Source organism: Podarcis muralis, chromosome W (genome assembly GCF_964188315.1).
Source record: "Podarcis muralis chromosome W, rPodMur119.hap1.1, whole genome shotgun sequence".
NCBI classification, from domain to species: domain Eukaryota; kingdom Metazoa; phylum Chordata; class Lepidosauria; order Squamata; family Lacertidae; genus Podarcis; species Podarcis muralis.
The window spans coordinates 15726785-15744485 of NC_135674.1; positions in this window are offsets into that span (position 1 = coordinate 15726785).

A 17701-nucleotide genomic window follows, 5' to 3' on the forward strand; every position below is an offset into this window, starting at 1 on the left:
CATCTCCCAGAAGGCCTTAATCCTTGGACAAGTCCACCAAAGGTGAAAGAATGTACCTTCAATTTCCTTACATTTCCAACATTTATTATCAGGCAAATGGTAGATCTTTGCAAGCTTGACTGGTGTCATGTACCACCTGTAAATCATCTTCATAATATTCTCTCTTAAGGCATTGCATGCCGTAAACTTTATACCGGTGGTCCATAACTGTTCCCAGTCAGCAAACCAATGTCTTGTGCCCATTTGATCATAGCTGATTTAACAGTTTCATCCTGTGTATCCCACTTCAGCAACAGATTATACATTCTTGACAAAGTTTTGGTATTGGGTTCTAACAATTCAGTTTCTAGTTTGGATCTCTCCACCTGGAAGCCAATTTTCCTGTCTTGTTTATACACCTCCATTATTTGATAATAATGGAGCCAATCTCGAACTTTAGACTTCAGTTTCTCATAGCTCTGTAATCTCATTTTCTCACCCTCTTGTTCTAAAATTTCCCAGTATTTTGGCCATTTAGATTGCATATTAAGTTTTTTCACCTCCTTAGCTTCCATTGGCGACAGCCATCTTGGGGTTTTATTTTCCAACAAATCTTTATAACGAAACCAAACACTATATAATGCTTTCCTAACAATATGGTTTTTAAAACCTTTGTGAATTTTTACCTTGTCATACCATGAATATGCATGCCAACCAAACATATTATTAAACCCTTCCAAATCTAAAATGTCTGTGTTCTCAAGAAGTAGCCAGTCTTTCAACCAGCAGAAAGTTGCTGATTCATAGTACAGTTTTAAGTCCGGCAGGGCAAACCCCCCTCTTTCTTTTGCATCCGTTAGTATCTTAAATTTTATTCTGGGCTTTTTGCCCTGCCAGACAAATTTAGATATATCTTTCTGCCACTTCCTGAAGCAGTCCATTTTATCCACAATCTGCAAAGCCTGAAATAAAAACAGCATTCTAGGCAAAACATTCATCTTGATAACAGCAATTCGGCCTAACAAGGAAAGCTTCAAATTTGACCATATTTTTAGATCTTTCTTTACTTCTGTCCAACATTTCTCATAATTATCTTTAAATAAATTCACATTCTTAGATGTCATATTAATCCCCAAATATTTCACTTTCTTAACCACAGTTAATCCTGTTTCATTTTGAAACCGCTCCCTTTCCATGGCTGTTAGGTTTTTCTCCAGAACTTTAGTTTTTTGTTTATTTAGCTTAAATCCTGCAATTTGACCAAATTCTTGAATTAATTCCAAAACCCTTTTCGTACTAGTGTCTGGCTCTTGCAAAGTAAGTACTAAGTCATCTGCAAAAGCCTTCAGTTTATATTGTTTAGCTCCGACCTGGACCCCTTTAACCAGCTGGTCTTTTCTAATCATATTTAATAAAACCTCCAGGACTGATATAAAAAGCAATGGGGATATTGGGCACCCCTGCCGTGTCCCTTTCTCTATCCGAATTTCTTCAGTCACCACATTATTTACAATTAGCTTTGCTTTTTGTTCAGAGTATATTGCACCTATACCATTCTCAAAACCTTGGCCTACCCCCATCCCTTGTAGATTCTTCTTCATAAAACTCCAAGAAATGTTGTCAAAGGCTTTCTCCGCGTCCACAAATATCAGTACTGCCTTAGTGTTTATATTCACTTCTAGTAGTTCCATAGTGTCTATTATATTTCTCACATTGTCTGACAAATGTCTTCCTGGAAGAAAGCCAGCTTGGTCCTTATGAATCTCTCCCACCAACACTTTTTTCAATCTTTTTGCTAAAATGTCTGCAAAAATTTTGTAATCCACATTAAGTAGTGATATAGGGCGGTAGTTCTTGATCTGAGTCTTTTCAGTCTCTGTTTTTGGTATAAGTGTTATATACGCTTCTTTCCACGTTTCAGGTGCCTTTTTCCCCTCTAAAATTTCATTGCAGACTTCCTTCAAAGGTTGTATCAACCATTCCTTCAAAGCTTTGTAGTATCTGGAAGTCAGTCCATCTGGTCCTGGAGATTTTCCCAATTGCATATTTTGAATGGCACCCTCTATTTCTTGCTCAGTTATTTTCTGGTTCAAATCCATTTTGCTTTGTTGTGAAATTTTCTGTAATCCATGTTTCTTGAGAAATTCATCTATGTCTCCTTCGTTCACCAGCCCTTGTGAATATAGTCTTCTGAAATAGCTCTGAAAACAGTTTCTAATTTCATTTGGTTTATAAATATTCTTTCCTTCAACCTCTAAACTTGTGACCGTGTTTAATTTTTGTCTTTTCTTCAATTGCCATGCAAGAAGTTTCCCACATTTATCTGCAGATTCAAAAGTCCTTTGTCACATTTGTTTAATTTTCCATTCTATTTCTTGATTCATCCCTGCGCTTTCTCACGCCTGCCTCCTCTCCGAGACTGGTTGCCATGGAAACCTGGCTGATTCCCATGGGAAGCGACCTTGGAAGCATCCTGCCCAGCCTCCCTGGCTCTCTGGGGGCAGGAGCGACGCAGATGGTCTGGAGAATTGCAAACAAAGCAGCAACGAGTGGAAAAAGCCTGAACCGTGCATTCCGCTGGCCTGGCCCCCCTGCAACTGGAAGAGCCCCCCGTGCCAGCTCTGCCCTCTCTGATCCGGCGTTCCTCTTCGTCACTCAAACGACCTGTCACATACGACAGCGTAAGCGCTTGAGGATCCATCGATTCCAAAGTTAGACACAAATTGTCATAACTTTTGTCCAAAGAGCTGAGCAAGATATAAACCTTCAGTTCCTCAGAAAAGTTAACTTGCAACAGCCTCAGCTGGTTGAACACAGAGAGCATCTCAGTTACATGCTTTTTGATGCTGTCACCAGGACGCAGCTTCATCTCAAACAAGCGTCTGGTAGTGTGTATCTTTGCCCCAGCTGTGGTCCTGTGGTGCACTCTTTCCAGTGCCCGGTAGGCTTCATAAGCAGTCTCCAGCCCCTCTACCAAAGGTAGCTGCGAACCCTCCAAACTGAGCACGATAGCTCCCAGGGCTTTTTGATTCTTTCTCTGCGAAGCGTGTGCAGCTGCAACTTCTGCTGCCGAAGCACCGGCCGCTGGTGGGGGTAGTGGGAGCCCTTGGACTGCCTCCCACAAGCCCTTGGCTACCAGCCATGCCTTCAGCTTTCTACTCCACTCCTCCCAATTCTTTCCGTCCAATTTTTCAAATGGGACTGCGAACGATTCATGGCTGTCTGCCATCTTCTCCCCCGGGGCCCAGCGTACTCACGTAACCAGCAGCAGCTCTCCGGCACCCGGCTCAGCAGATCAGCTCCTCCCAGCGAGTTCCTCTGCCTTTGAAACGTTAGGCAGGACTCCAAGCTGGCTCCAGCTCCCTCCAGCTGGCTTCAACACACACCGGCACGTCTTGGCAACAGTTTCAAAGCTTTTGCTAGCCGTCCATAACCTATGCGATTGGATAGCTGTTGGACTGGAGCCTGGCACACTTCCTTGTGCCGCTCTGCTCTCCGTCAGCTACCTGTAGCAGAGTTTACGCAGCGTAGAAACTGTCGCTGTGTGTGTGTGTAATAAATCAGGCTGCACGCAAGCGTTCTTGCTTATCTCTTTCCAGTCTTTAATCGTGTAGAATAACAACTCTTAAATCACCCGGTGAGAGAGCACTCATCTTGCTTCTTCACCGCAGAAAACACGGAAGAACACTGACACACAGAGAAACACTCCCCTCTGTGAACAAAGCCACGCCTCAGAATGTGAGACGTCACTCAGAACTTCTTAACCCTGTAAGTTCTGATTCTCTCCACAGGGCAGACCTCCGAAGAGATTTGCTGATGAGTTTGCTAAGATGGCAACTGCTGTTCTTAGTAGCTCAGAGAAGGTGTGGGAACCTTCAAGCTTCAAAGAGGTTCAGGAGTTAATGGATGCATTATTATCAGGTTAATGAAATGTTTAAAAAAGAACTAAAATAAAAAGGTTATCTTGAAAAAGAATCAAAATTTCAAATAGAGATATTGAATAATGATTTAAAAATTTTATTGAAGATATATAAATTGCTGCTAAAATGGTATACTAAAGATGAAGAAATTAAATCGGTTATGATTCATTGGGCTAGAGATTTTGGATATAATATACAGTTATGTGAATGGATAAAACTATGGAACTGTACTGCGTTAAAAGAAAATGTTATGAAAATGGTATATAGATGGTATATAACACCAGTGAAGTTAGCAAGAATGTATAAAGTGTGTAATAAATGTTGGAAATGTAAATAAAAGGAAAGGACTTTTTATCGTATGTGGTGGGAATGTAAGAAGGTGAAAAGCTTCTGGGAAATGATATATAACTGTCAGGGCCGCCTCAGGTCCCAGCTCACAAGAGACCAACGCCACGTCCACTTTATTTACAAAGGTCTTTATTGAAGTACACTGTTTGCTCCACAGCCGAGGCGCGCAGCCCCACGTCTGTTACGCTTAGACCGCTGAAGTCCCCTCTGAATCTGAAGCCGGCCCCGATCTCCAACTCCCACTCGGGGTTCCCCTGCTGCTCCCCTGCTCCTGACGAGTCCCCCCTGTGGCTCCCCTTGGCCTGACCAGGGGCGCCCCCTTTTGAGAATCCTCCGATTCACTTGAAAGACTCATGGAAACCCTCAAGTCATTGTCATCCTCCTCCTCCTCGTTCCGGGATTCTTCCCCCTCGCTCTCAGTCTCCTCCCTCATCTGTGCCTCTCTCCCTGAACCCCTGACATCCATCCCCCCCTCGAAGCCCCCCCTTCCCCCCTCCCGCCCGTCGGGCGCAGGTTTTGGGAGCCGCATCTCTGCGGGGGTAGATGCTGGATACAGTTCGTCTACTTCGATTTCCTCTGCTTCCAGCTCAGTGTATGTGTGCTCGAACTCGGGTTCGTCTCCCAAAGTGTTCTCGGTCTCCTCTCCCATTGTTACTTCATCCGGTGCTGTTGGCCAAGGCCCCTCCCTCCACCTCCTGCGCCAGTCCTCCTCTGGTTGCTCGTCCCACCAATAAGAGGGTTCCGTCTCCACCCCCGAGCACGATCCCCTGGGAGGGCTCGATTCTGGCGTTCCCTCCTCCGCGGAAGAAAACCCCCGGAAAGTGCTGGCTGAAAGTGTGGGCGTAAAAAGCCAGTCGTCAAAGTACTCGGCTGGCATGGGCCTGTGTGGGAAAAGGGCATGGAACTCGTCCTTGAGAAGAGGCTCGTCCAAAGCGTAGTCCGGCACCCAACTGTTGGCGCTGGCTGGGGTACCCTCTCTGGCGAGAAAATATTCTACTCCCTCTTCCCCCCATCTCGAGTCCAGAATCTCTGTGACCTCGTTGAGTGGTTCGGCCCTAGGTGGCCTCCCCCTCTTGGGTGACTCTCTGCGTGGGTCTGGTGCCGTCCCTGACTCCTGAAATCTGTGTGGGGCCTTGTAGGGGGTGAGCACCGACCTATGAAAGACCGGGTGCATTCTGGAACCTTCGGGGAGGGCCAGTCGAAACGCTACGGGATTGATCCTGGCCTCAACTTGGTATGGCCCTAGCTGCCTGTGTCCTAGCTTCTTCTTAGCTAACGACTTGGCCGGCACCGCTTGGGCCGCTAACCATACCCAGTCCCCCACCTGGATGTCTTCTCCCACCCTCCTGTGTTTGTCCGCCTGCACTTTATAGGCTTGTTTAGCTAGTTCCAAATGTCTCCGCAGCTCCTCGTGCACCTCTTGCAGTTCTGCTGCAAAATGGTCGGCCCCCTGCGGCGCCCCCTCGCCCGTCGTTACGAACCCCGGGAAGGTTCTGGGATGTCGTCCATTGTTAGCGAAGAACAGCGTCACCCCCATCGACGCGTGCTTCATGTTGTTGTAGGCAAACTCAGCCATCGGCAGGTAATCCACCCAAGCTGCGGGTCGCTGATTGGCGTAACATCTCAGGTACTGCTGCATGATAGCGTTGACCCTCTCTGCTTGGCCGTTGGTCTGTGGATGTCTCACCGACGATAGGTTGATCTTGACGTGCAGGATACCTAGGAGCTTCTGCCAGAAACTGGAAACAAACTGGCGCCCCCTGTCGGACAGGATGGACCGTGGCAGCCCATGCACTCTGAACACGTGGTCGATGAAGAGTTTGGCGGTCTGTTCCGCTGTCGCCACCTTCGCGCAAGGAATGAAGTGCGCCATCTTGGTGAACAGGTCCACCACCACCAGTACCGCCGTCTTGCCTCGGGAGCTGGGCAGATCAGTAACAAAGTCCAGCGCTACCCGCTCCCACGGTTGCAGTGGTGTCTCCAGCGGTTCCAGTAGTCCGGCTGGCTTCTGGTGCACTGGCTTGGACCTCTGACAGGTGTCACATCTGGCGACGTAATCCGCGACCTCTCCTCGCATTTGGGGCCACCAAAAGTCCCTGGCTACCAGTTCCGCTGTCTTCTCCTTGCCGAAATGGCCCGCGCTGGGTGCGTCGTGCAACTGCTGCAGAACCTTTGCGCGGAGATCGTCCCCTGGCACGTAGAGGGCACCTTTGCGAGTTAACAGCCCGTCGCGTATCTGGAACTCGTCGTCTCTCGTTGTACCTCTGCGCAGCTGTTCCATCTTGGATTGTGCAAACTGATCCGTCTGCAGCGCGCGTCGCACCGCGTCCAGGTCGACGGCGACTGAAGCGCACGCCCACACCTGCGGTGCGAAAATGTGCTTGGCTGCTACTGTTGCCGCTTCCTCGAGATATTGCGGTTTCCTTGAGAGCGCATCGGCTATGACATTGGAGTCCCCCGGAATGTACTCTATTCGGAAGTCGAAATCCGCGAAGAATTCCGCCCAGCGCATGTGCCTCTGGCTCTGGAGTTTCGCCGTACGCCAATACTCTAAGTTCTTGTGGTCCGTGCGGACCTGCACGGTGTGCTTGGCTCCTATGAGGAAGTGCCGCCACGCTTTGAAAGCCGCGTGAATGGCCAACAACTCCCTGTCCCAGATGGTGTAGTTTTGTTCCGCCTTGCTGAGCTTCCGGGAGTAGAAAGCACAGGGCCTCCAGTTCCCTTGCAGATCTTCCTGCAAAAGGACGGCCCCTACCGCTCTGTCTGATGCGTCAGTCTCGACCCGCATGGGCCTGCCGGGATTCACGTGCAGCAGCTGTTCCTCGGAGGCGAAGAGGCTTTTAAGCTTCTGAAAAGAGCGCTCCGCCTGGTCCGTCCAAGTGAACTTCTTCTTCTTGGAACTGAGAGTGTCCGTGATTGCTGCCGTCTCCTTTGCGAAACCTCTGATGAACTTGCGGTAAAAATTGGCGAAACCGACGAACCTCTGGACTTCCTTCCGATTGCGCGGGCTCTTCCAGTCCAACACCGCGCGGACCTTGACGCTGTCCATGGCCAGCCCCTTGTCGGACAGCTTGTAGCCCAGGAAATCCACCTCCGTCACATCGAACTGGCACTTCTCCAACTTGGCGTAGAGTCTGTGTTCCCGTAGTCTCTGCAGGACCTCCTTTACGTCTCTCTCGTGAGCTTCCGGCGATTCCGAGAAGATCAGGATGTCGTCGAGGAAGCACACACACTTCTTGTAGAGGAGTCCCGCTAGCACGTGATGCATAAAGGCTTGGAAGCAGTGGGATCCATTTTGGAGACCAAAAGGCATAACTCTGTATTCATACGTGCCCAGAGGCGTGAACATGGCCGTCTTCCACTCATCGCCCTCACGCATGCGTATGAGATTGTACGCTCCGCGCAGATCCAACTTGGTGAAGATCCTCCCCTTCCGCATGGTCGCTAGGAGGTCGTCAATCTTGGGCATGGGAAAGGCCTTGGGCTTTGTCATCGAGTTTATGGCTCGATAGTCCACAATGAGTCTCTTTTGGGGCGTGTCCTTCTTCTTCACAAAAAACACAGGACTGCCCCCCACTGCTTTGGATTCTCGAATGAATCCGCGCTTCAAATTGTGCTCTATGAACTCCCTGAGTTCTTGCATCTCATCTTCAGACATGGAATACAGCTTTGCAGTCGGCAGCTTCGCCCCCGGCAACAGGTCAATCGCACAGTCGTAAGGCCTGTGGGGTGGCAACTGGTCAGCTTCCTTCTCGCAGAAAACCTCCAAAAATCCCTCGTACTTGCGGGGGACTGTCTGCACCATGCCGAGTTGCAGCTGCTGCCCAGCTTCCTCCTCTTGGCTGGACTGGATGCAATGTTGAGCACAGTACGATGAGCAAAAGGTGAGCTGTCGCTGGTACCACGCCACTGCTGGACTGTGTCTCTCTAGCCAGCTCATGCCTAACACTATAGGCGTGTCTGATAGGCGGGTGACGTTGAAGCTAATGACTTCTCGATGATTTCCAATCTGCATCACCGTGGGAGGCGTCTGTTGCACAACTTGCCCTCCTAGCAATTTCCTGCCATCGACCGTGACTACGTTCAGGGGCGTCGTAGCTGGCAGAAGCGCTATGCGATGCTGCTTGACGAACTGCACCCCCACAAAGTCCGCGTTGCTACCAGAGTCGATTGTAATGGGGACTTCCAGGGTGGTTCCATTCGGCAACTGGAGTGTTGCAGTGAGCTGCACCGCTGGCTTGGGTGGTAAAGGGTCTGTGTGCTGCAAAGGCGCTGGGGACTGCTCTACAGACTCACCTGGCTGAGCCCCAGCATCGCTGTCTCCAGCCAGGCACTGTCGTTTCCCTGAAACTGCTCTTCGGGAAGCACGTCTGCTGCGACCGTTGCTAACGCTGCAGTGTGCTTCTGGAGCCTCTGGGGACACTCTTTAGCCATGTGCTGTGCACTGTCACAGATGTAACATTTCCTGTTCCCTCTAGGAGGCTTCGCCTTGACTGCACCGGACGTTGGGGCTCTGGCTGCTGTCTGAGCTCTAGCACCGCCAAGCTCCATTGGTTCCTCCCCCTGCCGCATCAGAGGCGAAGGATGCGCCTGGCCGAACTCCATGGGGATAAGAGGAGGTGCCCTCGCTGGCGCACGCACCTGGCGACCTTCCTCACTGTGCGAAGGACGTTCTTCGTGTCGCACTCCAATTGCAAGAGCCCTCTGTACTACTTCTGCTAGGGTTTGAGGTCTGTCTCCCCTGGCCAATTCATCTTTTATGGAGCCGTGGAGTCCCTCCCAGAACAAATCTCTCACTGGTTTGGAGTCTTTCTCCCAGCCCAATACAGTCAGCAATGCAAAAAAGCGCGAATGGTACTGACGCACAGTGGCTTTGCCTTGTCGGAGTCCGTGCATCTCTCGGCGCGCAACATCAACATCCACGGTGGACTGGAAACAAGCGTCCATAGCTTTGATAAATTCATCAGAATCGCGGCGGGCAGGACCATCTTCGCGCCACAAATTGCGCAGCCACGCTCTGGCGTCTCCATGCAAATGAGACACAATAAAACCCACTTTCTCCTCCTCATCTTTAAAGTCATTGCGAAGCAAATGCAGTGCATATAGGGCGTCTGCTCTGAAACTGGGGTAGTGCTTCAGGTTCCCATCGAAGTGGGCGACTAAACTGCCCCCCCGCCTTCCAAGTCCAATTCCCTCTGATCTGGACCCTGGGAACCCCTCTCTGCATGCACGCTCCCACCTGGCTTGCAGATCTTGGCATCGCTTCTCCGCTTCGTCACTCTTCTTCTGAGAGGCTATTACCGCAGTGGAGAGCTCGGTGACTGCGTTCCGTAGTGCTGTCAACTGTTCCTCCGCACTCATGGCTGCCACACTTCGTGAGCTTTGCAAAAAAAAGTTTGCGTTCTTATAGAGAGGGGACTTACTGTCAGGGCCGCCTCAGGTCCCAGCTCACAAGAGACCAACGCCACGTCCACTTTATTTACAAAGGTCTTTATTGAAGTACACTGTTTGCTCCACAGCCGAGGCGCGCAGCCCCACGTCTGTTACGCTTAGACCGCTGAAGTCCCCTCTGAATCAGTCCCGCCTCCACACCAGTTTAAGAGGCTTGTGGTGGTCCACCTCTTCCTGTCCTTCCTTTTCCGCAGGGTCTTTCTGCCCCCCTGGGTTCCTTCCCTCCTGGATTCCCCTGACGCTGAGTCCCCAGACGCCTGCTCCCCCCTCCTCCGTGCTTTGGGACCAGGCTCCTCCTCCGGGCTCTCCGCATTTCCGCGCACCTCCACATTTGAACTTGGCGCGCGTTCGCTACCTCTGACCTTCCTCTTGACAGTTACACTACTCTCTGTACTACTCTCCGCCCCTTCCGGCAGGACGTCTTGCCCCGATCTCCTTCCCCTCTCTGCTTCCTGCTCTGCTTCGTCTGTCACACTGGGAACTCCACCCTCTTCACTCCGTTCCGGCGGGGAAGCCGGCCCCGATCTCCAACTCCCACTCGGGGTTCCCCTGCTGCTTCCCTGCTCCTGACGAGTCCCCCCTGTGGCTCCCCTTGGCCTGACCAGGGGCACCCCCTTTTGAGAATCCTCCGATTCACTTGAAAGACTCATGGAAACCCTCAAGTCATTGTCATCCTCCTCCTCCTCGTTCCGGGATTCTTCCCCCTCGCTCTCAGTCTCCTCCCTCATCTGTGCCTCTCTCCCTGAACCCCTGACAATAACGAATTGAAAAAAATGTTGAAATATACATTTGTTAAGAAACCAGAGGCATTTTTGTTAGGAATGGTAGGAAATGAAATAAACAGAAAAGATTATAAGCTTTTTCTATACGCAGTAACAGCGGCAAGAATACTGCTAGCCCAAAAATGGAAACAAGAAGAATTACAGTCGATGGAAGAATGGAGAATGAAGTTAATGGAATACGCAGAACTTGATAAACTAACAGGAAGGATCCAAGGCCTACGAGACCACAGATTCACTGAAGACTGGAGTAAATTTGTAGACTATTTGAAAAGTATTTGCGATGAACGGTGGAGGGAAGTCAGAATGATGTTATGATAATTAATACTTTCGGAGAAATGTATTTACGTCTTGATATTTTATTGTCTACATCTGTTTATTTTGCGATGTCTTTTTTTTTCTATTGTGATTTTAAAAGAGTGAATATTGGAAATAAAAGTTATAAAAAAAAGAAAAGAAAAGTATTTGCGATGAACAATTAACGTTTGTAGGTTTGCAAGAGGCTCTGTGAAAATAATATCAGAAATATTGTAAAAAGGGGAATAAGAGGGAGGAGGTTTTTAATAAAAGGCAATATCAGATTAAGAAATGCGGAAGAAGGACTAAAACGGAGGATTTGCAGAAGAGCTGAGGGAACTCCCAAAAAAAATGTATTTGTGAAAAATTGTGTTATGTGTTTTTATATTTTTGTATTGTAAAATGAATAAAAAATAATTCAAAAAAAATAAAAAGAAATGTAAGGCATGCGCAGCAAACAAGGTGAAAATGGCTGTGAAAGGTAAGGTGTCTAGTAGACAAGCTACAGAACCATACCAGGTTATGCATGTTGATCTAGTTGGTCCTCTATCGCCCTCTTTGGGTGGAAACAGGTACTTCATGGTTCTCATTGATGCATTTTCCAGGTATATTTATGTGTTCAATCTCAAGCAGAAATCAGAGGCATTTCCTAGGTTCAAGGAATTCTGTGCTTGGTTGGAAAATGTGCATGGTAAGAGGACTTCCGGGTTGGCGCCTCCGGCAATGGCGGAATTCCTCCGATCGGGAGGAATCCGCTCCGTGAGAAATAGGGTCTGAACCGCCACGCGAAGGCGGAGACCCCCAGAAATCACAGGCGGAAGAAGCCTGTGAACTTGGGATTCGGCTGGCACCTTTTGTGCCCCCCTACTCGCGGGGAGACCCGGCAACAGGAATCCGGAGCGACGTGGGGTGAGCGGCGCGGTGCTTTGAATCGACCGCTTCTTTCACGGAGTGAAGCCACATTGCCGCTGTCGGGGAGCGCTGACTTTTTTCCTGTGGACAATTGGATTTTAAACAACAACTTCCGGAGGCGGTGCCAACGGCAATGGCGGTCTCCTTCTAACTACGAGGGAGAAGCTCCGCAGAAATCGGGTTTATCCGCTACGGCGCAGCGGAGACCCTTTAAGAAACCGCAGGCGGGGAAAGCCGGCGGCCGTGGGACTTGGCGGGTGCCAGAAGCGCCCCCCCCCCAAGTGGCAAAGGGACCCCGCGAGGGGCTCCGGAGCGGAACGGGGGTGGCGCGGCACTGAGAGTCGATCGCTACTTCTGTGGAGTGAAGCCGCGCAGCTGTTGCCAGAGAGCGCTGACCTTTTTCCTTTGAAATTTCGGCTTTTTAACTACAACCCGTGAGTAAGACTTTGCAAAGATCGAAAGATCAAAGGACTTGTTCCTTTGATCAACACAAAGAACTTGAATTTGGCTCTGAAGCGGGAAGGCGTAAAAAGGAAGTCCGTCTTCCGGTTTTGTAAATAGAACTAAAGCAAAGACTATTGGAACTAAGAACTGGGAAAGTTGAGTTAAAAGGAACTAATTTTAATGCCAGATTTAAGAACTCCCTTTCAGAGTGGGGGGGAGGAGAAGAAAACACTTTGATTGAAGGAAAAAGTGAAGAAAGGAAAGAAAGACCACCACTTAAACCCCTGATGTTGGTCTGCCAGGACAGTAGAAAGTACTGCACCGTTTAGAGACATTGTAACTATATGTGATCAATCTGCAATTGAACTGAAAATATTGAAGGACCCCCTTTGCAATTGTTGCCTTTTATTGGAAAATTTGAAAGTTAATAAAAGATACTACTGCCTTTAGATACAAGTTGCATTGAAAAGAACACTGTTGCTAATGTGCTCCCCTAGAGGAGGCCTGTGATATAACTGGGGATTTTCCATTGCAGCTGGCTAGGAGACTTTCTCATAACAAAATAAGCCAAAGCTGTGAGAGCGACCTTGAGCTCCAAAGACAAAGTAATGGATCAGCCTCAATCTCAGGAAAAACCCCAGGAAAAACCTACAAGGATAAAAACCAGGCTGCAGCAACAAAGACAATCAATACTAGTCGCTTCTGCTTCAGAAAAAGAAGATACTGGGCAGTCGGGAGTAAAAGGTGTAGGCCCTAAAGAGACACTAAATGCATCACTAGACAAAATATTTGGAGCTTTGGAAAAATTGTCAGCTAAAATTGACCTAAACACCACAACTATTAGCTCTAACACACAGGCCATTGACCGGCTGCTGCAGGATTCTAAACTGACAAGGAAAATTGCTGAGGAAGCGAAAGAGAAGGTGTTGGAGGTGGAGGGAAAGATACTGCCAATCAACAAGCAATTGGAGGACCATAAGGCACAACTGTCTCTAATTGAACTTAGAGATAAACAGACTAATTTAAGGATCAGGGCGGTACCAGACGTGGAAGGGGGCAACCTGTGGGAATTTCTTACACAGGAATTCAAAGAATTCTGGGGCCTTGATTCAGATAAAGACTTCAAGATAGTGAGTGCCTTTAGAATTGGCAAAGGGGGAAGAAAGAACAGGGTAAGAGATTGTTTGATTTCACTCAGATCTAAAGAAGAGAGAGATAAAATACTGAGCCTCCACTACAAGAAATCACTGGAGATAGAGGATTCGAGAATTGAAATTTTTAAAGATATTCCAAAACACCTATTGGACCTGAGAGCTAACTACGGAGAGCTAGTCCACTTGTTAAGAAGAAACATCATTATCTTCAGGTGGGAGTTTCCCCAGGGCCTGTCTTTTAATTACAAAGGGAAAAAAGTGAAGATAAGATCAGAGGAGGACAAAGTGAGATTTTTGAAAGATCACGAGGAAGATCTACAAAAAGAGGCAGAGGAAAAAGAGTCGAAGACATCAAGACCAGGAGTTTTGGACACAGGGAAGTTACCATCAGGACTGGAGAAAACAGAGAAAGCAATACCACCCACTGATCAAGAACAACTGTTGGGAGCAGTTGGAGGGACAACAGAATAACCACACAATGTCACTGCAGGTATTAGGTTGGAACATCCGGGGCTTGAATTCCCCTGACAAGAGAAAAAGAATCTTTCATTTGTTGAAAAAAGAAAATTTGGACTTGATTTGCCTGCAAGAAACCCATGTGACTAGAATACACAGGAAAGTATTGATTAATAAATGATTAGGCCAAGAATTTATTTCATCGGATAAAGTTAAAAAGAGAGGAGTTGTGATCTACGCGAAAGAAAGTTTATCACCAAAATTTATCTTTAAAGATGAACAAGGAAGATTTGTGGCAATTGAAATACAATTTCAAGGAGAGAGACTCTTGATAGTAGGTGTTTATGCACCAAATGAGGGGAAATCAGAATTTTTTAAGAAACTGCATGAGACGTTGTTGGACTTTATGGACTATAATATCATTATGCTTGGAGATATGAATGGAGTGGTATCGACAAACATGGACAAGTCAGAAAGACAAGTAATAACAAAAGATGGAAGACTACCGAAATCTTTCTTTGAAATGACAGACAATATGGATTTAATTGACACCTGGAGAACAAAGAACCCCCTAGGTAAAGAAGGGACTTTCTTTTCTGAAGCCAAAAAGACTTGGACAAGAATTGACCAAATCTGGATAACTAGAGGAATGGCTCCAAAGATCCGAAAGGTGGAAATTTGCCCAAAAACCTGCTCTGACCATAATCCCGTGAAAATGGAAATGAAACTAACAATGACTGGTTCCTTTAGATGGAGGATGAACGACACCTTGTTCAGAGATCCAGAAATCATCAGGAAGGCCCAAAAAATCATGAAAGACTATTTTGAGATAAATTTGAAGACTTCAGTGGAAAAAAGGGTAATCTGGGACGCAAGCAAAGCCGTAATGAGAGGATTTTTGATTCAGCAGAATGCAATAAAAAGGAGAATCCAAGATGAGAAAAAAGGAAAGATCCTGGAAAAAATAAGAGAAGGAGAGAAAAAACTTAGAGCTAAACCAAAGTCGCAGGAGATCTTGAGAGAGATTAAGTTTTACCAAGTACAATATATGAAAATGACAAATCGGGAGATAGAATGGAAAATTAAACAGATGAGACAAAAGACCTTTGAATCTGCTAATAAGTGTGGGAAGCTGCTAGCATGGCAGTTGAAGAAAAGACATAAGTTAAATACTGTGACTAATCTTGAAGTGAATGGAAAGAATATACAAAACCCACAGGAGATCAGAAACTGCTTCCAGAGATACTTTAAACAACTTTATACACAAGGGCCACAGATAGAGACTAAAATTGATCAATTTTTGAAAACTAATGGATTACAAAAAATCTCTCAAGAAAATAAATTACTTTTGAACTACAAAATATCGGAACAAGAGGTCGAAGGTGCCATACAGAGTATGCAATTGGGAAAATCTCCAGGGCCTGATGGACTAACCTCCAAATACTATAGAACTTTGAAAGACTATTTGATTCAACCACTAAAGGAGGTTTGTAATGAAATCATGGAGGGGAAAAAGGCGCCGGAGTCGTGGAAAGAAGCTTATATCACACTTATACCTAAAACTGAGTCTGAGAAGACACAACTTAAGAACTACCGCCCCATATCCCTGCTTAATGTGGATTGCAAAATTTTTGCAGACATTTTGGCTAAAAGACTCAAAAAAGTATTAGCAGAGATGATACACAAAGACCAGGCTGGCTTTCTCCCCGGTAGACATTTATCTGATAACATGAGGAATGTAATTAATATTTTGGAAAAGCTACAAGTGAATATCAACACAAAAGCAGTTTTGATATTTGTAGACGCGGAGAAAGCCTTCGACAATATTTCTTGGAGTTTTATGAAGAAAAATCTTCAGGGGATGGGGGTTGGACAAAACTTTGAAAATGGTATAGGTGTGATTTACTCTGAACAAAAGGCTAAATTGATAGTTAACAACATAGTGACAGAAGAATTTAAAATTGAGAAAGGGACACGACAAAGCTGCCCAATTTCCCCACTGCTCTTTATTTCGGTCCTGGAGGTTTTGCTAAATATGATTAGAAGGGACCAGCTGATTCATGGTATCCAGGTCGGAGCGAAACAATACAAACTTAAGGCTTTTGCAGATGATCTTGTATTGACATTACAGGAGCCAATATCTAGTACCAAGAGGGCTCTAGAATTAATCCAGGAGTTTGGTCAAGTGGCTGGTTTTAAATTGAATAAGTTAAAAACTAAGGTTTTGGAGAAAAATTTGACCCCGATTGAGAGAGAGAGGTTTCAGAAAGAGACAGACTTAATATTAGTAAAGAAGGTAAAATACCTGGGGGTGAATATGACTTCTAAGAATGCGAATTTATTTAAAGACAATTATGACAAATGTTGGTCAGAAGTGAAGAAAGATTTAGAAATTTGGTCGAATCTGAAGCTTTCCTTGCTTGGTCGAATTGCTGTCATCAAGATGAATGTATTGCCGAGAATGTTGTTTTTGTTTCAGTCATTACAAATTATTGACAAGATGGATTGTTTCAAGAGGTGGCAAAGAGATATATCTAGATTTGTCTGGCAGGGCAAAAAGCCCAGAATAAAATTTAAGATACTTACTGATGCTAAAGATAGAGGGGGGTTTGCCCTGCCGGACCTTAAACTTTATTATGAATCAGCAGCTTTTTGCTGGTTGAAGGAATGGCTGCTTCTTGAGAACACTGACATTTTAGATCTTGAAGGTTATGACAATGTATTCAGGTGGCATGCATATTTGTGGTATGGCAAGGTTAAAGCACATAAGGCATTTAAAAACCATATTGTCAGGAAAGCATTGTTTAATGTTTGGATAAGATATAAAGATTTTCTGGAGAGTAAAACCCCAAGGTGGTTATCACCTATGGAAGCGAAAGCTATGAAAAAACTTAACATGGAGGCCAAATGGCCAAAATATTGGGAAATCTTAGAACTGGAAGGTGACAAGTTGAAATTGCAGAGTTATGAGAAGCTTAAAGGGAAGGTGCGAGACTGGCTACATTACTTTCAAATAAGAGAAGTCTACAACCTAGATAAAAAAATTGGTTTCCAGGTGGAAAAATCAAAATTAGAAACAGAATTGTTAGAACCCAATGCTAAGATATTATCAAGAATGTATAATTTGCTGTTGAAATGGAGTACTGAGGAAGAAACGGTAAAATCTGCTATGATTAAATGGGCACAAGATATAGGACACAATATCATGTTTGCTGACTGGGAACAGTTGTGGACCACCGGGATTAAATTTACGGCATGTTATGCCCTAAGAGAGAATATTATGAAAATGATGTATAGGTGGTACATGACACCAGTCAAGCTTGCAAAAGTTTATCATTTGCCCGATAATAAATGTTGGAAATGTAAAGAAACTGAAGGTACATTCTTTTTTTTTTTTTTATAAATTTTTTATTGCGTTTCTTTCCATAGTTTTATAGGTTACAAACAAATAACATAATTGCAAGAAACAAATTTTCCCTTTTTTTAACAACAAAAACAAACAAAAACAACTTGGACTTCCCCACCCCTTCCGATTCTGCGTTATTTAAATTAACAATGTCAGCATTTTGTTACCTTATTTCATGCCTTATTGTAACTTTCAAATGTTATGTACCCAGATTCGATATATTGTATCTCAGTTTCAATGCCTTTAAAATAAACATAACATGTTCGATTCAAATTGTCTCCTTTTCTCTTTTATCACTTATTTTACAATTTACTTAATCATGATTGCTAAAGCATAACTTTTCCTAATCATGCACTATCTTAAGATTCATACAGCTTGTAGTATTTTTGCAAATAGTCTTTAAATTTTTTCCAGTCCTCCTCAATTGTTTCTTTATCCAGATCTCGGATTCTGCCGGTCAGTTCAGCTATCTCCATGTAGTCCATCAACTGCTTCTGCCATTCCTCCAGCGTGGGCAAATCTTGTGTCTTCCAGCTCTTAGCAATGAGTATTCTT